Source organism: Diceros bicornis, chromosome X (assembly GCF_020826845.1).
Source record: "Diceros bicornis minor isolate mBicDic1 chromosome X, mDicBic1.mat.cur, whole genome shotgun sequence".
In the NCBI taxonomy this organism is placed as follows: domain Eukaryota; kingdom Metazoa; phylum Chordata; class Mammalia; order Perissodactyla; family Rhinocerotidae; genus Diceros; species Diceros bicornis.
This window is the reverse complement of record NC_080781.1, coordinates 9,296,632-9,307,681: the sequence shown is the minus strand read 5'-3', so window position 1 is coordinate 9,307,681 and position 11,050 is coordinate 9,296,632.

Below are 11,050 nucleotides of genomic sequence, written 5' to 3'. Positions count from 1 at the left end.
ACTGGGCCACCCCTGGGCGAGGACAAGCAGGTGGCAAGTCTGGAGTCCCCCAGTGACAGCGAGTGAGCAGTGGGCGGGGAAGCTGATGGGTCCTTCCCAGGCCGTTGATCTGTTGAGTCTCGGCTTCCAGCATGATTTCCCTACCCCCAGCACTTTCCGAGTTACTCCCTCAAGGTCTGTCTTCCACAATGCGTTGAAAACTCCCTAAAGGCGGAAAGTACTGTGAGGCCGGTATTGGCAAGTACCCGCATAGAGAGCGTGCTCAGGAGATATTAGGTGACCGAATGACAAGTGCTGGGAGACTCTTCTTGAAGGGCAAACCTCCAGAGGCAGGAAAGACGGTGTTCAGGTTTTTTTCTTTTGAGGAATGGAAAGTCTTTGGGCAGCTAGTTCCTGGATTAAGACCGGGCTGGAGATCAGCTTCGAGGCTCTGAGGTCGTAGGGAACTGCCAGTTCTCCGCCCTGTGGGCTCTACTCTTGCCTCCAGAAATTTGCGCTTGCCTTCTCCTTCACTGGGTTCTTAGGAGGAGCTCTGGGGCCCAAGTATTGCATGTCATGGCTAAACCATAACTGAAGTATTCGTGTTTTTATTTTTCTTGCTGGTGAGTGGAGATTTCCTCTCCAGACTCTTACCTTTCAGAGCAAAACCTTAGATGCTTTCTTTTGTTTCTCTCCATTTCCACCCGTTCTTAAGTCCTTGAGCAATGCTTTTTTCCCCTTGTCCCCCTAAAAAGTCCAAGAATGCAAAAGCCTTCAGGATCTTAAAAGCTACAAAACTCACCCCTTGCAGCCCTCCTCTGGATTGGGACCCACTAGAGAGGTCTCCGTCTCTAATGCGGGTGGAGCATCCTTTTCCCTCTTGGATGTAAAGATAAAGAACATGGTGGGCTCTGGAATCCACTCTCACACTTGTCACTTCCAATTGTGTGACCTTGGACAAGTGATTAGTCTTGCTGTGATGCAGTTTTCTTACATTTAAAGTGAAGCTAATAGTGGCTCCTACCTCCTAGGGATGTCTTAGGAATAAATCAGTTTATTCAGCGTACATGCCTTTGTGTAGTGCCTGGCGTATGATAAGTGCTGGGTAAATGCTTGCTATTAATATTAGGCATTTCTCCACCATTTCTCCTCCCCATTCATTCATTCAACAAATATTTATTGAGCCTCCTGTGTGCTGGACGCTAAACACACAAAGTAGATACAGATATTATCCCTGGCCTCAAAGAGGACACATTTCAGAAGGGGCAGAGGAGCGTGCAAACAAGTGCAAGCCTCATACACGCTCTGATAAAGCTGGCACAGAAGAGAGCAGACACAAGTGGTTAGGTCTCCCTAGGAGGAGGGAGAGTGTCAGAAAAAGCTCCAGAGAGGAAGTCACTCGTGAAACAATAAACTAAAGCATATTAAAAATTTTAAGGGGCCAGCCCGCTGGTGCAAGTGGTTAGGTGCGTGCTCTCCTCTGCCGCGGCCTGGGTTCACTGGTTCGGATCCCAGGCGCGCACCAACGCACCACTTGTTAAGCCATGCTGTGGAGGCGTCCCATATAAAGTGGAGGAAGATGGGCACGGATGTTAGCCCAGGGCCAGTCTTCCTCAGCAAAAAAGAGGAGGATTGGCATCAGATGTTAGCTCAGGGCTGGTCTTCCTCACAAAAAAAAAAAAAAATGGGGCCGGCACGGTGGCGCAAGCGGTTAAGTGCGCGCTCCGCTATGGTGGCCTGGGGTTCACCGGTGCGGATCCCCGGTTTGGATCCCCGGCGCGCACTGACCCACTGCTTGGCAAGCCACTCTGTGGCAGTGTCCCACGTAGAGTGGAGGAAGATGGGCACGGATGTTAGCCCAGGGCCAGTCTTCCTCAGCAAAAAAAAAAAAAAAAAAGAGGAAGATTGGCAGATGTTAGCACAGGGCTGATCTCCTCACAAACAAACAAAAAAAAATTTTAAGAGTTTATTTCAGCAAAAATTAATTGGAATCAGGCAGTGCCAAACTGGAGGTTTTAAGAGTGCTTCACTTCAGGAGCTCAGGGAGAGACTTTTGTAGAGAAAAGGCAGAAGTAACGAAATTATTGACTGACTATACCTTTAAACCTAGTTGGCTGTTTGTGATTGGTGGTCCTTAGCGTTTTCATTTTGTAACCTTGAGGCATTTACAGGCTTAGATTTTGGTTTATAGATACACAGTTGTTTCCTTTCACCCTTATTGTTTCTAAGTAGATTTAATTACAGATATTGATTAGAATTCTTAACCCTTAGAATCCTTTATTTTCAGTGAAAACGGGAAGTAAGCAATGTGGACTGTTACACTAGCATTCTGTGGATTGGCAAATTTATAAATACATTTCACAATTTCTAGAAGTATATTCTTCCTCAGAGTAAGTTTTTTGGTGTGGCACAAAACCTGTTTACTAATAGACCCAAATATCTTTAGTTCTTCTGTAAAAGAAAGCCAAAAGTGGGTAAACCCATGTTCAGTAATTAACATTTCAGTATTTTCTTTTTCTTTTTTTTTTGTGAGGAAGATCAGCCCTGAGCTAACATCCATGCCAATCCTCCTCTTTTTGCTGAGGAAGACTGACCCTGGGCTAACATCTGTGCCCATTTTCCTCCGCTTTATATGGGACGCCGCCACAGCATAGCCTGACAAGCGGTCCATCAGTGCGCGCCCAGGATCTGAACCCAGAGCTGCCAGCAGCGGAGCACATGCACTTAACCACTATGCCACAGGGCTGGCCCCAACGTTTCAGTATTTTATCTTATCATTTAACCTATCTCAGTATAGCTTAAGGCTTCAAGTTACCGAAAAAGATTTTGGAAACTTTTTAAGTAGACATACCACAAAGCATAATTATTGTTGAAAAGTTCATTTATAAACTTTAATCTTATTTACATCTATTTAATTTGCTTGTTCTTAAAAATTATGTTTAGCTTACTCATGAAAATTTCATGAGCCATTAAATAGCTAACCATCATCTTAAGTTATCTTTCTTGCTGACAAATTCTGTAACAGAGATAGCATGAGCTTATTTGACTTTCAGTAAACGTAGGTAGAATAAAAGTATAGTATTTCATGATGATAACTGAAGGCATGCCTGTTTTAATTAAACCAACAAACTTAAACTAGCTTTTATTTACTAAAGATTATCCTAGGTCACATGAACTTGAAAAACATTTGGGTTAGTTTCTATATTTCTGAGCATATACTTGATTTATGTAAACACTTGTCTGTGTTTAAATCTATTAAAGAGAGCTCTTTACAAATTAATTTTGGCAATACCATCTAGAGGCAGAAAAATAACACACATCTATAACATACATGTATAGATATATGTAAACATATAGATGGACACAGAGATGTTATAGCTTTTGTTTTAAAATTTTAGCCATGAGACAGGTATGACAATGCAAAACTCACTAGTTTGTAAAAGAATGGTTGGATCCAAACTGTGTTCCTGGCAGATAGAATAAGTTAAGGTTACCTACTCAGACAGCTAAAGATTTTACTAATATTTGTGGAAAAACTTGTAAGATTTTTCATTCATTTAATTTCCAAATAGCTTCTTCTTTTTTTCTGATAAGAATTACCTCCCTGAAGTTTGCATATCAAGAGATAGCTCTGGGTTCCCAGGGAAGACCAGGTAGGACATTTACATCTCAAAGGCACAGAGAAAGAATGCATGTTTCTACAAGAAGGGCTTTTGCTTTCTAAGTCCAAATCTTTTACAATATCTGTGCAAACCTTTTTAGATGAATAGGGGAGGTTTTGGGATTGGTCAAAAGGATAGATGGCCTTTGAATTGTTTCTAGAGCTGCATTTCTGTTCTTGTCAAGACTCTGTAAGACAAGTACAGTTGTTAATTCCTCAAAGAACTGGGTTGCAGTTGGAATGATATCTAGACACTGACCTAGCCATCCAACTACATTATCCTCAATTTGCTTCTTTACATCAGGGAGAAGATCTTCAACTAAGATGGAAATCAAAAGATTGCTATGTTCTAGATTTATAGCTGTGTTTCTTTGGAATGTTTTAGTAAATCCTTCCACAATGGCTTCAGAATGTTTTTCTTTCCCTTTGGATACATAGTTTCGTGTTAGCTTAGGGGAGAAGACTTTAAAAAAAAAAGTTTATATCAGGCTTTGAATATCAGCTTCCAATTCGGCCAACCTCTGACCGTAGAGCTACTTAAGAAAAAAATCCTATCCTTTCGAATATCTTGTCCTGGCTTCAGCCAGGACAAACAGTAAATATTCCTGGCAGTATTGAACAACCCCATGGATACAAGAGTGGCCATCCTCAAAGAGGGTGCAAAAGATACTACCCTCCCAAAATCCAGAGCCACTGAGAAAGATAACCAAATGAAAGACTTAGGCAATAGTCTGTAGGACTCCTGCCACAAATGGAGTGCAACTCACAGTTCAGTCCAGCCATATCTAGCCACAGATGGGGTGCAACCCACATTTCTCTCTGGCTCTATTTTGGGGGCTCCCAATTTGATTGTTGCCAAGCCAAGTTCTCAGGACACAAAATGAGACAAACAAGAAGGCAATAGTTGTACCTGGGGGAGAAAGCATCAATAAACAATGTTTTTTTCCTTTCAATCTGATTTGGAAAGCAAGGGACAACATGAAAATTTACCTTCCGCTCTTGACCAGGCACTACAGATGGTGATCTGGGAGAGCTGACTTTGGTAAGGATTCTTACCCTTTGCTGGCTTTTGCCAGTTTTCCCAGGATGCCATCTATAGGCTCTGGAGTGAGTGGAGTGTCCCAGCGGGTCTCATCCGTCTATGATAAAAACTTTCAATAAAGTGGGTATAGAGGGAATGTACCTCAATATAATAAAGGCCATATGTGACAAGCCTACAACTAACATCATACTCAATGGTGAAAAGCTGAAAGCTTTTCCTCTAAGATTAGGAACAAGACAAGGATGGTCATTCTCACCACTTTTATTCAACATAGGATTGGAAGTCCTAGCCAGAGCAGTTAGGCAAGAAAAAGAAAGAAAAGGCATCCAAATTGGAAAGGAAGAAGTAAAACTGTCACTATCTTCAAATGACGTGATATTATATATAGAAAACCCTAAAGACTCCATTAAAAAACTTTTAGAACTAATAAGCAAATTCGGTGAAGTTGCAGTGAAACTGGCAAACAGTTAGCCATTGATGATTAAGTAGCTAGGAGCTAAAGGTTTTTTTTTTTTCCTTTTTGCAATTACTTATTGTAGCTTTCAGTTGTTCCCCAATCCATTGTTACCCACGCTGCTTAGGCAGTACGCTATCTGATTCCCACTAGGTTCCCATAGATAACATCTCCCTGGTTATCACCATGGTAATGAATGTTTGAGCTGTTTTTCAGGAATTTGAACCCCTCGTCCACTTCAGGCCGGTTGAGACTATCATCAACCCATCAACTGGGCCCAAGCAGATGTCCAATAAGCGACCTTTTGACATCAAGAGGCTAAAAACTCCACCCTCGGGTCATGCCAATGCCGCCATTTTGTGAACATGTGTCTTATGAAGAGGCATGGAGTCTGACTACGCTTGCACAGATCATCAATTACCTCATCTTTCCTCACCTCCAATCATCCATATCCACATTTCAGACCACCTTGCCCCCCATCCCATAAATATCCCTGAATCCCTGTTTTTGGAGAAGAGGATTTGAGACTCATTCTCCAATTTCCTCACTTGGCTGCCTTGTGATTAAACCCTCTCTCTCTGCAATCTCATTGTTTTGGTGATTGGCTTTCTGGGCGGTGGACAAAGCGAACCTGGTTCAGTAACAGCAGGATACAAAATCAATACAGAAAAATCTGTTGTGTTACTTTACATTAATAATGAACTATCAGAAAAAGAAATTATGAAAATCCCATTTACAATTGCATCAAAAAGAATAAAATATTTAGGAATAAATTTAACCAAGGAGGTGAAAGACCTGTATATTGAAAACTACAAGACAGTAATAAAAGAAATTGAAGAAGACACAAATAAATGGAAAGATATTCCATGCTCATGGATTGGAAGAATTAATATTGTTAAAATGCCCATACTACCCAAAGCAATATACAGATTCAATGCAATCCCTATCAAAATCCCAATGGCATTTTTCACAGAAATAGAACAAACAATCCTAAAATTTGTATGGAACCACAAAAGACCCCAAACAGCCAAAGCAATCTTGAGAAAGAAGAACAAAGCTGGAAGCATCATGCTCCCTGATTTCAAACTATATTACAAAGCTATAGTAATTAGAACAGTATGGTATTGGCATAAAGACAGACACAGATCAGTGCAACAGAATAGAGAGCCCAGAAATAAACCCACACATATATGGTCCATTAATTTTTGAGAAAGGAGCCAAGAATATACCATGGGGAAAGGACAATCTCTTCAATAAATGGTGCTGGGAAAATTGGATAGACACGTACAAAAGAATGAAACTGGACCACTGTCTTACACCATACACAAAAATTAACTCAAAATGCATCAAAGATCTGAAACTATAAAACTCCTGGAAGAAAACATAGGTGGTAAGCTCCTTGACATAGGTCTTGGTGATGACTTTTTAAGTCTAACACCAAAAGCAAAAACAGTAAAAGCAAAAATAAACAAGTGGGTCTACGTCAAACTAAAAAGCTTCTGCACAACAAAGGAAACCATCAACAAAATGAAAAGGCAACCTACTGAATGGGAGAAAATAATTGCAAATCATATATCTGATAAGGGGCTAATATCCAAAATATACAATGAATTAGCAAAAAAACAAAAACAAAAACAAAAACCCAATCTGATTAAAAAATGGGCAGAAGATCTGAATAGACATTTTTCCAAAGAAGACATAAAGATGGCCAACAGGTTCATGAGAAGATGCTCAACATCATTAATCATCAGGGAAATGCAAATCAAAACCACAATGAGAAATCATCTCACACCTGTTAGAATGGCTATAATCAAAAAAGAAAACCAAGAAATAACAAGTGTCGGCAAGGATGTGGAGAAAAGGGAACTCTTGTGCAGTGTTGGTGGGAATGTGCAGGTAGGGCTGCGAACCATTCCTCTTGCATTGACTGGTTTTGGCATGACCATGTGATACACTCCTTGTCAATGAGAGAAGTTTTCATAGTGAGGGAAAGTGGTGAGGAGGGCACTTCTGGAAAAGAAGATTCCCCTCTCTCCAGGAAAAAGAGATCAATATGGTCTAAACTTTCCTTTTCCTCACTGTGTTTTATTGCCTGCATGGGAATGTGGGTAAGTGCTGTAGCCATCTTGGCACCATGGAGCCAGTCATCCCTGCTGCTCTGAGGATGAAGGCAAAAAGTTAGGGCGTGCTCAATCACCTGGGGCCTTGATGTGTTGTTGAGCCCATGACTCACTGAATTAACCAACCCTGCTGGCTTCTTGCTATGTTGTATGATAAACCTTGGTGCAGCCAAAACTATCCTGATCACCTTTCTTCTGCAGTTGTATAGAGTTGAGTTATTGGCACCTAGCATGATTTAATACTGCTAATTTTGGAGATATTGGTGAAATGGACCTCCTGCAGTGGGAATGCATTTTTACCTGGATATGAAGACGTAAGTGATGGTGCATTTGAAATAGCACTTCACATATATTCAAGATTAAATAGGCTTTGAGGATGAAGGGTAAACTTAATGACTTTATGATATGGTTTCAATTGGAATCTCTATTTTATGTTAGAAACAAACTTTAATGGTGATGGGTTGTGATTGGTATTTGGGTGGTGAACACGATGTAATCTATGCAGAAATAGAAGTATAATGATGTACGCCTGAAATTTATACAATGTTATAAACCAATGTTACTGCAATAAATAAAAATTAAAATAAAAAAAAAGAAACAAACTTTAAATGAATTTCTGGAACAACCCATTTATAAATTGGAACAACCTATGGCCTTACAACTTTGAGCTTATAAGTAGGTACTTTTTTTGTCTTATTGTGGTCTTGGCTAATATGCAGATCTGTATTCTAAGAATGTGTTTTGTGGTTAACGAATATTCTGACAAAAAAATTTGTAGTGACCTTTTTACAAAAGTTGCAATGTTTCTTAATCCTTAATCTGTGTTGGTGCTTCTCAAGTCAAGTGGGGATGACCTTCTTTGCTTCTTGGCTTCCACCCTTAGTTTTTCAAATGATATAGGACTATAGTTCCAAGGTGAAGTCAAGCTCTCTACTTTGTGGTTGCATTATGAAGAAAGGGCTCCAGAGTAATACCATCAATGCCCTCCAGCAAAAGACCGCCAGGAACACACTTGTTCAGCTTCAGTGGAACAAGTTGGGTTTATTGCTCACTGCAGCCAGGGAGAAGGTGCACCATGGAGAACTGTGGGGAGTCTCAGTGAAGGAGGTAGAAAGGGCTTATTAGAGAACTTGGGCTTGTGTTAGGTGACTTGGGGAGGGGTTAAGGAAGCGGGGCTTTGCTCTCTGGATTGGAGGCTGTCAGGAAGAGGGGATTTTATGATTGGGTATTTGAGTGCATCTTACCTAGGAAGAGACTAGACTGAGGCTGAAGCTGTAATTGGCAAAGAAGCAGCCATCACTTGCTTACTGGGAGAGGGACTGTTTCATATTTTGTGGTTTGGACAGTCTTCGTGTTTTGTCTGTGTTCAGACATGCTTACAGAGTGGGTCACTTAGTGACCACGGTCACTAAAGTGGTCTTGTCTGATATTCTGTGACATTGTTTGTGGTCAATAGGAGAACAGCCAGGCCCAGCTGTGAAGACCTGGCCAGCTCCTGGATGTCAGAGGCTGCTTTTTTCTTTTATCTCAATAATTAAGGTTTATTGAGTGTTGATGCTGTGATAGTCACTGTGCTAAGCACTTTACATATTTGGATTGAGTCATCCCCACAACCTTATGAGGTGCTATTATGATCATCCTTATTTAACAGATGTAGAAACTGGGACCTGCATTGCTAACTGACTTGCCCAAGGTTGGAGTGTGAGTTCAGGCTGACACCAGAGCCCACGATGCTGTTAACCACTCCTCTCAAAAAACCATAAGGCTGTGCATGGGCAGTAAGACTCAAGTCAAGGTCACTTTATAAATAGCAAGTGTATTAATATAGGTGATGTCTAGCTTGAACTAGAAGCCAATCACAAGTCTGAAACAAATTATAGCAGCACACCTATGTTATGAAGCCATTAAAAATTATGTTGTAGAAAGATACTTATTGACATGAAAAACTGTTAATGATATAGTAACAACAAAAGCATTGCAAAATAGAATTTGTCTTTCTGCTCACCTGAAGAGCTTTTTAAACCTGCAGTTTAGACCCACTGAGACAAAATATTGATGGTGGGCCTCCAGCATCTGTGCACCCAAGAATTCAAACTTTTGTACAGGCTAAGCCTAGAGTTGTGAGGGGTAAACCGGGGCAGGTGCTTGTCAGGCTTTCCTGTTGTATGATCAGGAATGTTACTGGCCAACACCGAGCATATAGTTGGGTTCTGATGAATTCAGAACTGTAGGACATGGCTATTTAACATTCTCTCTGGACATTACACTTAACTAGGGTCAGTTGGTGCTTTCCAAGATGGTGAGAGTGATTATTTACATCCATTTGCAACTTTGAGTAAAGCCACTATTGGCATTAGATTTGTCCCTAGTGACAAATCCAAAAAGTAACTTTTGGTTCTCAACCTTCTTAGTCAAGATTAAATGTTCAAAGCAGAGGCTTACTCCATGTAACAGAACCAAATAATAATAGCAGCTATTTATGAAGTGGCTACATGCCAGGTTTTTCATTTGTCATTTTATTTAGTCCCATAAACAATCCTCCAAGGTAGGTATTATTATCTCCATTTAAAAACAAGAAAACTAAGGCTCAGGGACATTAAGGGACTTGCTCAAGGTGGCACGTCAATAAATGTGTCTTCCACTCTGATTCCAGTTCCCATGTCCTGCTACTTTCTCAGTTTACTTGTTAACATCCTAACGAGTTTTACAAGCTTTGAAAAAGGCATGCAAAAGTCTAAAGAGGTTTCAGATGTCTATGTCTTTATACTGCCATGTAATCTATGCTCTCTGCACCTGTGACATATCAAATTAGTGCTAGCACAGAGAATATCACTTGCATGACAAAAGGACACTGAGCTTACAGTCATAGAATCATTTCAGTCTTCATGATATTGAGAGTCATATCAGTTACAATAGCCAGATTAGAAGAGTCTCCTTACACTTAGAATTCCACAAAATATGATGGGTTGTAATTAGTATTTTGGTGGTGAACATGATGTAATCTATGCAGAAATAGAAGTACAATGATGTACACCTGAAATTTTTACAATGTTATAAACCAATGTTACTGCAATAAACAAAAAATTTAAAAAAAATAAAAAAAAGAATTCCACAAAATTGTTTTATACAAGGTCCATAATATGAAATCAATATTTTTAAAATTTGACTTAAATAATAATGAGAGTCTCCAAATGCCAAGGCCTCTGAAATATTAAAGCCTAATTGAAGTTTGGGTGTAAGAATTTTAAAGGGAGCATCGAATGTCTTATTCATCTCAAATTTGCTTTACTTAAGACTCAGATGATGTTTCTGAGTAAAATGACTATATCCTTGGCTAATTTCACATAGAAATGACTTCATATTAGGAATAATAAATCTACTTCTGTTAATTGCATATTGTGAATTATTGGTGAACCTTGACTGGGGAACAAAATTCACAACTTTAAATTTTGCTGTTAACCATAGTCTGAAATTTATTAGTTTCTCGATCATTTAAGTGTTCACATTCCAGTCAGTGAATTTTGAAAACAAACAATGTTCTTTGGTTTTATCATGTTTGAAAAGTGGCTTTTTGTCCCTGTAATTAATTTGTTTTTTAAGTTTTTAAAGAAGGAATGAAGAGAATTGAGCTACAGTAATATTTATTATTAGCTTTCAGCTCTCCCAGGAATCATGGCTATAGGTATACTTCCTCTTTACTCAAATCTATAATTAACGTTTATAAGATGTCCTGTTGACATTGTTTTTAAGACAGAATCTCATGAAGAGAATACCATATGAGTATGTGATTAATC